Raw genomic sequence first — 14347 nt, 5'->3', positions numbered from 1 at the left:
AATGGGCATAAGCAATTGGTGACAGACAGGGGGGACAAGGCTGAACTCCTCAATGAGTTCTTTGCCTCAGTGTTCCTAAGTGAGGGGCAAGACAAGGCTCTCACTGGGATTGTAGAGAGGCAGCAGCAAGGCACCAGACTGCCATGCGTAGACCCTGAGGTGGTGCAGTCACTTGGAAGAACTGGATGCGTTTAAGTCGGCAGGCCCAGATGAGCTTCATCCGAGGGTACTGAAGGCACTGGCTGACGTCATTGCACAGCCACTGGTGGGAATATTTGAACACTCATGGCACATGGACCAGGTCCCGGAGAACTGGAAAAGGGCCAATGTGGTCCCCATTTTCAAGAAGGGGAGGAAGGAGGACCCAGGAAACTATAGGCCAGTCAGTCTCACCTCCATCCTAGGCTAAGTCTTTGAAAAAATTATCAAGGCTCATATTTGCGAGAGCCCGGCAGGAAAAATTATGCTGAGGGGAAACCAGCATGGGTTCGTAGTAGGTAGATCATGCCTGACTAATCTAGTTTCTTTTTATGACCAGGTTACAAAACACCTGGACACAGGAGTAGGGGTTGACGTCGTTTACTTAGACTTCAGGAAGGCCTTCGATACAGTATCCCACCCCATACTGGTGAACAAGCTAAGAGGCTGTGACTTGGTTGACTACACAGTCCGGTGGGTGGTGAATTGGCTAGAGGGTCGCACCCAGAGAGTCATAGTGGATGGGTCGGTATTGATCTGGAAGGGTGTGGGCAGTGGGGTCCCGCAGGGCTCGGTCCTTGGACCGATACTCTTTAATGTCTTCATCAGCAACTTGGACGAGAGAGTGAAGTGTACTCTGTCCAAGTTTGCGGATGACACAAAACTGTGGGGAGAAGTGGACACGCTGGAGGGCAGGGAACAACTACAAGCAGACCTGGACAGGTTGGACATATGGGCGGAAAACAGTAGAATGCAATTCAACAAGAAGAAATGCAAAGTGCTGCACCTAGGGAGGAAAAATGTTCAGCATACCTACTGCCTAGGAAATGACCTGCTTGGAGGCACGGAAGCAGAAAGGGATCTTGGAGTCCTAGTGGACTCCAAGATGAACATGAGTCGGCAGTGTGACGAATTCATCAGAAAAGCTAATGGCACTTTATCATGCATCAGCAGATGCATAACGAACAGAACCAAGGAGGTGATACTTCCCCTCTATCGGGTGCTGGTCAGACCACAATTGGAATACTGCATGCAATTTTGGGCGCCGCACTTTAAGAGGGATGTGGATAACCTGGAGAGGGTCCAGAGAAGGGCCACTCGTATAGTTAAGGGCTTGCAGGCCAAGCCCTATGAGGAGAGACTAGGGCACCTGGACCTCTTCAGCCTCCGCAAGAGAAGGTTGAGAGGCGACCTTGTGGCTGCCTATAAGTTCATCACGGGGGCACAGAAGGGAATTGGTGAGTTTTTATTCACCAAGGCGCCCCCGGGGGTTACAAGAAATAATGGCCACAAGCTAGCAGAGAGCAGATTTAGATTGGACATTAGGAAGAACTTCTTCACAGTTCGAGTGGCCAAGGTATGGAACAGGCTCCCAAGGGAGGTGGTGCTCTCCTCTACCCTGGGGGTCTTCAAGAGGAGGTTAGATGAGTATCTGCCATGAGTGCTCACAGGCCCCAGTCACCACTGCTGTAGCCAGTGAGTGCAGGGTTTTTGTTTTATTTTTAAATGCTGGGAGTAGGCTGGGGCTGGGCAGGGGCTGGGGCCAGGCAGGGCATCCGTGGGTGCTTCTCCCATGGCTCCCCCCACCCGGGGAGAGGCAGGCACAGCCAGAGGATCTGTGGGAGAACCTGCAGCCGCTCGGCTGTGCCTATCTCTCCCTGGCCGAACTGAATCACCGAATCTCTCCAAATCGGTGCCACATCTTCCGAAGCCAATTCGGCTGAATCAATTTGGGAGAGTGATTTGAGTCTCTGAATTGAATCACTGCCCTCTGAATCAGCCAAATCTGAATTGAATACCTCCCTATTCACACAGGCCTAATGATCAGCTCACAGATGGTTTGAGCTGTGTAAATGGATGGGACACACTGTGTTTTAGAGGGGTTAGATAGACAGATATGGAGAAAGGTCCAAGTTGAAGCCATCCAGGGTATAAAGTCAGTGATGGGTAGTGATGTTGTCCACAGTGAAGAAATGGGAGAGGGCTTGGGGTAAAATGTGAAACTTAAGACCTTTAGGCTGGGGACAGACATTACACATAAACCAGTTTAAGTGATCAGAAACCGGTTTAAATCTGTAACAGAACAGATGTTCAGTGCACATAAACCAGTTTGAAAATGGCTGAAACCGGTTTGAGATAAACCTGGTTGAACCTGCTTGAACCCCACTTTGCACCTGATGGACTTCAAGAGGAATCTTCAACAACGGACCACCCCACTCCACCCAAAGAGGACCCCTGCGATAAGACTGTATATAGACTTAGGAACTTTCTCCAACCTACTCCCTCCATCACTGTGGACCATTGTACCGGTTTGTGTGCATCTATCTTCTTTCTCTCTCAGTGTTGCAACCCCCCTCCCTGCAACCTAGTTGCGTTACCCTCCTCACCTCCATCCCTCTTATGTTAGTCCCTCGCTTGGGCGCTCTTTATTTCCCTACTGGCTTTGTCATTTTTTTGGTTCATGACTCTTAACATCCACTACTAAAATTCAATCAGACTTAACAGATTTGGCTCAAACCAGTTTATGTAATGTCTGTCCCAGACCCCTTCCCAGTTTAAGTTAAATCAGAGACCCCCAGCATCCAGGTATGCTCTCTGCTCCACTGCAGGGCTGGTCCCTCACCTCTGCTCCCTGGCTGGAGCTTGGCACAGAATTGCAGGCACAGAGCATCTGCCTTGCTTCTCCTTACTAAGCAGGGATTATTCTCCCTTCCCCTCTGCCTTACACAGACACATCAGCATTAGCTAGCAGACCACATGCTGGCTATGGTCCATGCTGTGGGAGACGACAGGCAGACAGGCTTCTCAGAGCTAATCAACAAGTAGCTTAATGTCCTTGTTACAGCGGGGTCCTCGCGGAGGGCCGTGATCTCCTTGAGGCCCTCTCACCGTGCTACTCCGGCCCGAGGGCACCCTCCATTCTCGCCCGCCGTGTCTTGATCGAATATGTAGTAGGGAGGCTGCCTTGTGTTTCCTCGGGCCTGTCAGCTCCTGGACCTCTCGTGGGTCTCCCCGTACAATGGGCGCTACCCAAGCGCCCTAGCCTTATGGGCTATGCGTGGCTCCTACCAGCCCCTAATACCACGCCCCAAGCCTCGCAGATGTAAAGGACGTTGTTCGGTCTATACACCCGCTTCCCGGGCCTCCTGTCTAATGTGGCCCACTCTGGGCTCCCTCTCTCGTACCCAGCCTCTTGCTGGGACTCTCGTCTGGCCCACTCTGGGCTTCCCCTGCCGGTGTGGTTCCGCTTCGGGACTCTCTAGCGGGCCTCCGGTCCTATGGGCCAACCGCACGGATACCCTCCCTGACTCTGGCTCCCCGTGCTGCTACTCCCTGTCTTCTCAGGGGCAACCGCAGGGCCCTGCCTTGGTCTGAGGGGGATTGCCGCACTAGCCTGCAGCCGGGCTCGCTATGCCCGTGCGCCCACACTGGGCTACTCAATAAAACACAAGGGCGTTCCCCCTCTCTGGGGGCTCGCCGCGCCCACACTGGGCTCCTCAGTAATACCGCCCCTTTCCTGGGGCCGGGGGGCTATGTTCCCGCACACGCAATCCGTGGTCTCGGTCCCCGTCCGCAACCTACGGGTTGCGCCCGTGACCCACTGGCCGCGCTCCTCGCCGCCAGCTGCTCGCACAGTGGCGTGCGAGCTGCGCCTTCGGGGTCTATGTTCCCCCACACGCAATCCGGGGTCTAGATCCCCGTCTGCAACCTATGGGTTGCGCCCGCGACCCACTGGCCGCGCTCCTCGCTGCCAGCTGCTCATACACTGGCGTGCGAGCTGCGCCTTCCCTGGCGCTATGAACAATAATGAGCCCTCCTGGCGCTAGGGCACCCCACACTCTCTGGGGTCCCTGTGATTGAGCCCTCCTCCAACCCCTACAGCCTCACCCAAGCCTCCGGGTGTAATAACAGAGCCAAACAAACACAAGCCTCCTGGCTGTAACACAAACATAAAGCCCCCTGGCTAAACCTTTAGTGCCCAATCCTCTCAGGGCTATCATGGGCTGTACTTGCCCCTCAGACTTCTCCCCATAGCTGGGCTGAGTGAGCTCCTGCCTCTCCGGCTGCTGGCAGAGAACTGCCAGCCTGGCCTCAGCCCTGAGCTTTTTAAGGGCCAGGCCCTGCCTCCTACAGGCAGCTGGCTCCGCTTGGTTGCTCCGGCAACCCGCAGCTGCGCTCATTACCTGAGCAGCCTCAGCTGGGCTCGTTATGTCAGGCCAGGGCGCGCTCACTTGCTCCCTGGCAGTTTCCCCTCTATAGGAGCAGGGGCACTGAGGTGCCCTGCGACAGTCCTTCTTTGGAAGAGCTGTTTAAGAAGAGTTCCATTAGTTAATGGAGAGAGGCTTTGTTTTCTTAATGGGTTGATAAACACTGAGTTAGGGGTGATAAACTTTCCCCGCTGGGCAGCTCTGGAGGGGTAGGGAATAATAAGAATAGTCTTGTTTAATAAGAATATTCTTGCTGCGGCCTGGCCACGCCCCCTCAGCTCTGACCTGTGGAAGTAAAGAGAGGGCTGCTCTAGCACCCCCAGCTTCTAGCCTGAGCCACTGCAGGCACATGCCTGCATTTCTGGGATGTCTGTCTGGGTTACAAACTGATTTAGTCTAGCCAGGTTAGACTAACCTGCAAAGACTAAATCAATTCAGGCTCAGGCTTTTCTGGGAATGTCTGTCCCTAGCCTTAGGGTTTTATGTTAAACAGATTGGCAGACATCAACAAGGAAGATCGGGGCTGAGAGAATAGTTATGAATAGTTAGTTGAAAAATATTCAAGTTTAGAGAAGGGAGTCTACAGGACAATGATGAAGATTCTTAGATTTCTGTGGATCTCCAAGTAACCCAACTTCACTGGCATAAATGCTGACAAAAAAGCAAGATTAGTCTACATGATAAAACACTGCCCTATTTGATTTCATACACTGAATGTTTGCAAGGTACCGTTTTCAAGAAAAGAAACCAAGGAGCCATTCATGATTCTAGCAACCACTTTCTACAGCAGAGTGAATTCTATAGCTAGACTATTCTTAAGTGTGTTTTGTCATATGTCATGCCCCTTTAATATGCAATTTTTTTCCTAAATGTATTCTATTTATTACATGTATAAGTTATGTCAATGAAGAATTCAAAATATTGTATTTTAAGAAGGAAAAAATGCAGAAGCTAAGACTTTTGATTGTAGTTTGGCTGCAGTCTGAGATAAGTAAGCAAAGCTAGGTCATACGTTTTCAACAATTGCAAAATTACTATTTCAAGTTGAAGTTTCTATCATATTAATCTAGTGACTTCTAAGCAATTACTTGTAAACACATACCAAATATTAGATACTAGCTTAAGGAGTTAAGGTTCAAAATAGATTAAAATTTCTTTAGTATATAACTAATTTGAGTAAATCATAATGTTCTATATTACCTTCAACATAATAAATTTAAATGAAACCCTGACCCCATAGAACTGATTGGTAGTTTTATCACTGACCTTAGCAGGGTCAAGCTCTCACCTTCTAACATTTTATAGTAGGGCTGTACAAAGCTTCGGTCCTTGATTCGATTCAGCGGAGATTCGGCCCGATTCCGTGGCTGAATCTCTGAATCTGAATTGAATCAGGAGACCCTTTAATCTATCTGAATCGAATTGGAACCCTCTAAATTGATTCAGAAATTCAGAGAGATTCAGCAATTCGGATATAGACACAGCTTTAAATGTTTTTTCTACATACCCCTAGGTACCAGGCAGCTCATGAATGCTGTGATGGTGGGGAAGATGGAGCGTCCCACAGGAGCATGGGGGGCTCCCCAGCACGCTTGGCAGCCAACCCAGAAGTGGACCAGAAGCACTTCCAGTTCACTTCTGGGTCCTCTAGAGAGCACACGAGCCTCCCCCCTCCCCCCCCCGCTTCTCCCCCAGCTCAGTGACTAGTGTCTTCTGTGTCTGGGGGGGGCACCCAGGGTCCCCCCCGTGGCCAGTATCAGAGGTCTTTGACCAAATCCTCACAAACTGGACCATTTGATAGGCAACAAGAGGCCACGTGAATAATCCTCAGCTTTTATAAAATTAGTCATACAGCTAGAAAAGTAGGGCCCTTAATAGTAAAAATTCAGTCTGAAAAATATTTAACATAAATTTCATCAGCATTTATTCAGTCCACACTGTTAATTAACTGGTACAGAAACTTTCATGAAACAGCAATAACTTTTCTTATTTACTTCAATACCACAAGGGGGCATCAGGAGCTTTTCCTACTCAGAATTTTCTGTAACAAAGTTACAGTAATAGGAGCCCTGCATGCTTCACATTGAGGAACCATTCATAATTACTGCTACTCTATGGGACTTGACAGAACAGACCAGCATATAAGTAGTACTCTACTTCATGCAGAAACAAGTGTCAAATCCCAAATATAAACACTTCTAATGACAGGCCTCTTCTGATTTAACATTACAGCTTGTTGTACTAGGATGTGACTGTTGCACTGAGTGAGCAATTTTCGGAAATCTAATTTCATTGTTTAAGTGCTACAGCTTAGAAAGAGGTGAGAGAGGAGTGTGTTACTACTGATTTAATGTTTCGGGGGTTATAGCCGTGTTAGTCTAAGGACATAGGCAGACAAGGTTCTTTGGGTAAATGTGGTATCTTTTTTTAGACCAACTAAATAATTGCAAAAAATGTTCTTTACAAGCTTTCAGGCACAAACACCCTTCTTCAGGCAAGAGTACACAAACATCAGCAGACTCTCCCTATGCCTGAAGAAGGGTTCTTGTGGTTGAAAGCTTGTAAAGAACATTTTTTTCCAACTATTTAGTTGTTCTAATAAAAGATAATCACATTTACCCAAAGAACCTTGTCTGCTTACAACTGATTTAAGGCATGTTTTTAGTAGTAGATCTGGACCTAAGGAAAGAAAGTTTTGCCCTGCAAAACTATTTTAACTGATACTGTTGTGCTTGTACTCAAAGTACAAGAGTGTATAAATGTGTAAATAAGCAACCAGTAGAACCTGAGAGATGTGTGAAGACTATCAGACTCAAGCATGTAGATTGACAACTTTTCCTTCCAAAAACTCCCAAGCATTTCACAGGAGAGCAAATATCTGCACATGTGAGTTCCTGATTGCATCACTGCTCTAAAGGAGAATAGAGTTTTTAAACAGTTTTCCCTTCCCTAAAAAAATCCTTGGTTCTAATTATATTTTTTACATTGTAATCAGAGGTAATGTGTTGCAACACTTATAGGCCTACTCATGCTAGCTTTAATTTAGGTAGCTCGGGCAACATATGACAGATGACTTCAGTGTAGGCTAGACACTTTTGGTCTCTGGCCTGCTGATACAGCCCATATTGAAGCCTTTGTTGTTAAGTCATAACTGCTTTTGCTACCTAAGCTAGTTAGATTAGTTTATGGGTGCTGCAGTAACACTCCATCACAGTGAAGTCTCACCTTAAAGCAAACATTAGTTACTTAATTTTATGGGAAAGCAAGCAAGCATGCTGAAGTAACTTTATTCAGATGATTTGGATCTATAGTCATCACAACAGGGAACTCCAGTCATTTGTTTTCAGTCTTTCTGTAATTGCAGTAAGCCTTTCTATGGGTCATATGATAATTTTGAGGGCTGCGCAAAGCTTTGGGTGCTGATTTGATTCGGAAGAGATCCGGCCCAATTTGGTGGCTGAATCTCCAAATCCAATGCTCTCTGAAATGATTTGGGAAAGATTAGGAGAGCTTCAGTGATTTTGCCATTCCCTGCCTGCTGAACCAGGGAGCAAGACCTGGACTCTGAGCTAGTACGTAGCGGGTGGGGGAGGGGAGGCTGGAGGAGCGGGGAAAGGACCATGGGAGGCGCCATCCCTTTCCTGCTCCCCCAGCCCCACTGCGCACCCCTCGACCCCCACCCGTTCCCCCAGCCCCTCCAATGGCTGCCCCGCCTGACCCCAGCTCCTGGCCCTTTAACAAAAAACCCGAACTCACCGGCTACTATCTGGTGGGGCAGTGATCCCCATTGCCCCAACCATGTGGCGGGCTCTGTCATGAGCCCCCCAACCCCCGCCCGCTCCCCCAGCTGCCCCCATGGCTGCCCCAGCTCTGGCTCTTTAAGAACCCGCCCCCCCAAAAAAACCCTGGACTCTCTGGCTGCTGCTGTGGCCTTGGGGCTGCGTGGACAAGCCCCACACACAGTGTGGGGCAGTGGGGGGGCAGCAGGGGTCGCCCCCCCACTGGACAGCAGCCAGTGAGTGCGGGACTTTTTTTTTTTTTTAAAGGGCTGAGAGCTGGGGCAGCCATGAGGGGGCTGGGAGAATGGGCAGGGGCCAGGGGATTTGTGGCAGAGCCCCCCCACGTGACATGGGGCAGTGGAGATTGCCCCCCTGCCTGGAAGCACCTGGTGAGTGGGGGCTTTTTTTTTTCCAAGAGCCAAGAGCTGGGGCAGGCGGGGCAGCCATTGACAGCATGTGGGGAATGAGGCCTGTGTGATTTGGAGATTCAGCTGATTTGGCAGCAGCCGAATTACCGAATCAGATTTGGCCAAATCAATTTGGGACAGTGATTCAAATCACCAGATCGAATCAATGTCCCCCAAATCAGCCAAATCTGAATCCAAAGCGAATACTAGCCACTTCACACAGGCCCAGTAATTTTGTCAACTCTCATGGGAGCAGGGGGGAGCCTCTCAACTCTGGAATTCTGTGACTGTGATTCCGTGACTGAAATTCTGTGACAGCTTTCATTTGATTCTGAAAAAAGGCAAAAAAGCTCCTTATGGTTACAGGAAAAAAAAGTTTGAAGATGTGTCCAGCTGTACTGGACAGCTTTGGAACCAGAAAAGAAATAAGATCTTAATTTTTCCCTGAATCTAATTTTTAGGTCATATGACTGTAAGTGCTGTTTTATTACTTTTGAATGCTTAGTGTTAACAATATCACATTCAAGTCAATGGGAGCTTGACTGCGCCTGTGGAGGTAATTTGCACGGGAATTAAATTTGTCCTTATGTATATATTGCATTAATATGGCAGTTTCTACAAGGGCCTGATCCAAAACTGAATTGGACTACTTGGATCTTAAAAGGGGGAAAAGATTATTAGTTCTATTTGGTTTAATTTTAAATGTAACAATAAAAATAATCTCATTCATCTTGGAAATGTATTAATGTACAAATCTCAAAGGTAAATATTGCTTAGTGAATATGAGCAAAAAGTGAGATTGGCTTTCTTTCTCCAAGCTGAAAGATATGCAGAAAATGAACAGCTGGCATATAGACTGAGGTGTTATACAGTAGTCTTTTGTAGTTTCATGGTATTATTAAGTAATAAGTGACTAAATCAAAAGAGGAACATCTCTGTATAACTTAGAAGTATGAATTATTTAGTATTGACTAAAGACAGAGCATGTTAAAAAAGTTACTGCCTACAAGATGTTAAAAGCTTCATTCTTGCATACGTACACCAGTGAGAACAGAGAAAGCTGATGCCTAAATTAATATAATTATTAGTACCAACAATAGTTAGTACTATTTGTATTCCTGCAGGTCAAATTATGAAGGCTATAACATATGTGTGTTTGAGACTTATAGTAGAAGTGATCTAAGTGATCACTATATGCAGCTAAATTAAATCTATTCCAATGTATTTATGCCTTGGGAAGCGAGAATTGAGTAAGCTGACTGGGCACGTAAACATGGAATGTTTACTGCATAGCAGACTAATTAGCTGTGCAGCAAACATCTTGGCATCAACACTTGTGCCCTTATTAGGTCGTTGTAAACTAATTTACTCCGCAGCAGGACAGTACTTTTAGATGCTGCCCAAGCTGGCTGGGGCATGCCCCAGCCAGAACCCCTCTGCAGCATGCTAGGCTGTGCGGAGCAGCCTCGGACTGGCCAGCTGGCCACCAGGGCCGCTCTGACTCAGCTCAACATACTGCAGTCCCAGGTGCATGTGCAAATGGTGTGCCCAAAGCAATAAGCTCTGGAGCGTATTGCTTTACATTGATATGCACGTGTAGATGTGCCCTCTATAGTGTATATAATTTCCTTGCTCTGTCAATCTATTCCTAATTTGTAGGAGAAATAATGTTAAATAAACATTTAAGATTTGCCCCGCCGTCTCATTTCTGTTCACTACATTTTCACTTAGGAATAAAAAATCAAGTTACGTCCTTATTATTAGTCCTATGAATTTCCAGGGTGATAGCAAATGGCAAGGCTGCAGAATTGTACAGACACTTGTGGTCTGAATTAAAAAAGGACAAATTAGAGGCCATATCAGGGGCTGAGGGCATTGACAATATCCTTGATCTTCCCTTCTCTAGCACAACGTAGGTTTTAACATCTTCAGTTTTTGTATTTAAGGCCCTGTTGTAATTGGGGTAAGACCAGGTGTTCTTGTATTCCCCTCTGGGGACATAAGATTTGTTACTTAATTGCCTGAAATTGTAAGGGACCGGACTTGATCCAAGTGGCCTTTTGCTACTTTTTAAAAAGGAGGGAGGGTTGAACTCATGAATGCCACATGCCCCCGGAGGCTAGGGGGACACGGCAAGCTCCCCCAGGTGGCCAGTGGCACTGTTGGCGGCAGAAGCATGGCAGCAGCAAGTGGGGAGGACCCACAGGCGGGGTGGGGGGGAAGGGTGGTGAGCGCCTGCAGATGCCACCGGCAGTGTTGGTAGTGTCCAGCAGTGATCGCAGACCACCTACAGACACTGCCGGCAGTATCAGTGGTGACGGGGGGGGGGCAACACTGCTGGAAGCGCCTTTTCGTAGGGGGTGCAGCACCACGCTCAGGAGGTGCATGCGCTCCCGCATGCACCCCCTACGTGTTGCCACTGGTTTAACTTTCCCAAGGAGCACAAAGAAGTCCTGATATATCATCACTGAAGTTACTGCCAAATTTTCAATGAGTCACAAGACATGATTTTGCCCCTACCATTGTGTGGAAATCTTGCAGCTAGATCATACACTGGAAGTCAGTGGAACTACACCACCTCTTTACAACAACCTAGGATCTAGCCCTTGATGTTTAACTACCATACTTATAGATACTTTATTACATCTATGTTTCACTCTCTCAGTGGAATTTTATCTCCACTACAGGTCCAGGCAGCAGGAGCTCACTAGTGAGTCATGGAGAGGTTTAGGTGATTTTTCCAGGTAAATACCAATTTAATTTCACCTCATGACAGTTCCAACAGTCTCTAACCCTCCTGCTGTCTACAGTGAGAGCTAGGAAAATTTTTCATTTTCGTGCTCCCTCCTCCCCCTCCACACTTATTTTAAGCTTTTGTCTTAACTCCACTACAGTCTTAAGACTATCGGCTCAACCTTCTCATTATCTTCTGTTTGGTAATGCCAGCATATTTCAGTTTCTCTTATATCAAAACACACACTACAAATATGGTGTTTCAAATAAAAGCCTCTATTCCCAAGATCTGGCTTGTTAATGATTTGGACTTTTTTTTACACTTGTATCTAGGCTCCCCAAAGGTGGTTGGGTTTTCTCTTGACTTTCCCTGGTGCTTTTCCCTGACATCATAGTTACCCTTGTATAATAACTTTACCACCACTCTTCAGCTGAACTGCACTATTCCTGTGGCTGTAGGAAGTGAGAACATCTTCAGTCCACGTCCTCTACCTGAACCTTACATAAACAATGTAACGTGGCAATGGTTTTGTTTGGAATTTTGCCTTATGTGGTTCATAAACAATCACATGGCCACTTAGTCATGCACTCCATCTGGCCTTAAAGGGCTTCATCCTTGTGACAAGAACCTTGAGTCACATGTCTAAAACCATTCCTGTTGCACTTCCTTCTCGAAACTTAGCAAAACATAGTGTGGATTGTACCCAAGGCCCAGGTTCACAAATTCAGTTTCTAAAGCTGGGCCCCAACTCTTAGCCTCCCCAAATCTGCACTTTCCTCTGGCCAGTTTGGATCAAGAGATGCCCCCCTCAATTACCAGAAACAAGCAAATGCCTCAGCCCCCCCCTCAAAACACTGAGGAAAGTTGTCAGTTGCCAAACTAAAAATATAGGCCTCTCTTTTTTGACAAACTTCTAATTAATTATTTTTGGTGAATATTCCATTTATTCAATAAGTAATTTTTATAAATAAGTATATTTTATCAGCTCTTATTTAATAGCAGCTGCTTTCATTTCAGAGCTGTCCCTGAATTCTTTTTACTTCCCCCTACTTTGTCTAAAGCAATTAACACTGCATTTGTACCTGTGATGGTAAAATCAGTTAAATAACTATAATAGCACCATCAAAACTGGTGAGTTATGCCTACCTAACACTTTATTTCTACAGCTGCCCAGATATTCTAATTTTCACAAGCTGATTGCAGGATACTCCAGTTCTTTTTTTTTTCTGGTCATGAGCTCAAAGTTAAACTTTCAGGCAGCGTGCAGCATTCTCACTTTCCAATAAGTAGCCTTCTAGGCAAAATAGTTGCTTGAGTTGTAATCAGATTCATAGTTTTGTTTATTACTGACAAGCTGGGTTTATATTCAGTTAGATCATTTTTTGTGCTGGGTACACATAGTTACAGGTAAGTTGTAAGCTAAGGAGTTTCTAATCATGCCGTGGCATATGTCTCCAGACATCTGCCTCTGCAAAACCATCTGTTTCCAGTTACTAACTTCAGCATGCTGTGTTTCATATCTATGGATGAACAGCATGATCTATGGGGGGGGGAGGGCGGTGGGAAGGGGAGCCCAGGATTAGCTAGTGTATATACTGGCAAACAGCACTACAAAATATCGCAACCTCCTTTGGCTAGAACTGTGTAAAAAGAATACCCAGTGAGATGCAGTAATCAGTACCTCGTGTATCTTGGAACATGCTGTTTTTCTTTAATCTTGTTTAAGGGGTTAAAAAAAGGAACAAAAGCAGTATTTCAGCAAATAGTTGCAATAATGCAGGGGTTTCTCCCAGCACTCTGGAAAGCTAATACCAGGGCTTTAAAGAGTGGCCTATGAAGACCCAGTGGTACTTGAGGACATCAGCTCCTTTTTCCCTACCAGGTCCCACAGAGTGGCTATGAGAGAGATCAAAGGAGCTCCTGGGGCAAGTTTGGAATCTCAGCAATTTGGACATGGCAACTTCAATTCAGTTCTGACTACTACTTTTGCATTAATTTCTCAAGCTAATCAAGGTACTTGAAGCCAGACAAGTACAACAGCCTTTCCCTCCTGTCCCCATTTTTTTCTCTCCCCTCTTGGGAACAATTTTTCCCTACCTCCAAAAGATTTCATAGATTTCATAGACATTAGGGCTGGAAGGGACCTCGGAAGATCATCGAGTCCAGCCCCCCGCCCAAAGGGCAGGACGTCAGCTGGGGTCATAGGATCCCAGCAAGATAAGCATCCAGTTTCATCTTGAAGGTGTTCAATGAAGGCGCTTGAACAACCTCCGGCGGCAGGCTGTTCCAGACCTTGGGGGCTCGGACAGTAAAGAAATTCTTCCTTATGTCCAGCCTGAAACGATCTTGTAGTAGTTTGTGACCATTCGTCCTCGTCATCCCTTGGGGCGCTCTGGTGAACAAACGTTTCCCTAGATACTGGTGATCACCCCTGATAAACTTGTAGGTGGCCATCAGATCACCCCTGAGCCTGCGCTTTTCCAGGCTAAAGAGCCCCAGGGCTCTCAGCTTGTCATCGTAGGGTCTGCTTCCCTGACCTCTGATCATGCGCGTGGCTCTTCTCTGGACTCTCTCAAGCTTCTCCACATCCTTTTTGAATTGTGGAGCCCAAAACTGGACGCAGTACTCCAGCTGCGGCCTCACTAAGGCCGAGTACAGGGGGAGAATGACGTCCCGGGATTTGCTTGAGAAGCATCTATGGATGCAAGCCAGCGTTTTGGTCGCTTTACTAGCCGCAGCATCGCATTGCAGGCTCATGTTCATCTTGTGGTCAATGATGACCCCCAAGTCTCTTTCTTCCATAGTGCTAACCAACATAGCACTGCCGAGCCTATAAGGATGCTGTGGGTTTTTCTTCCCAAGGTGGAGAACCTTGCATTTATCGGCGTTGAACACCATCAGATTCTCATCCGCCCACTTGCTGAGCCTGTCCAGGTCAGCCTGGATCACCCGCCTGTCTTCTGGTGTGGATGCTTTGCCCCAAAGTTTGGTGTCATCGGCGAACTTGGCCAGTCCGCTTCT

This window comes from Alligator mississippiensis, chromosome 10 (assembly GCF_030867095.1).
Source record: "Alligator mississippiensis isolate rAllMis1 chromosome 10, rAllMis1, whole genome shotgun sequence".
Lineage (NCBI taxonomy): Eukaryota > Metazoa > Chordata > Crocodylia > Alligatoridae > Alligator > Alligator mississippiensis.
Note: the sequence above shows the minus strand (reverse complement) of the source record.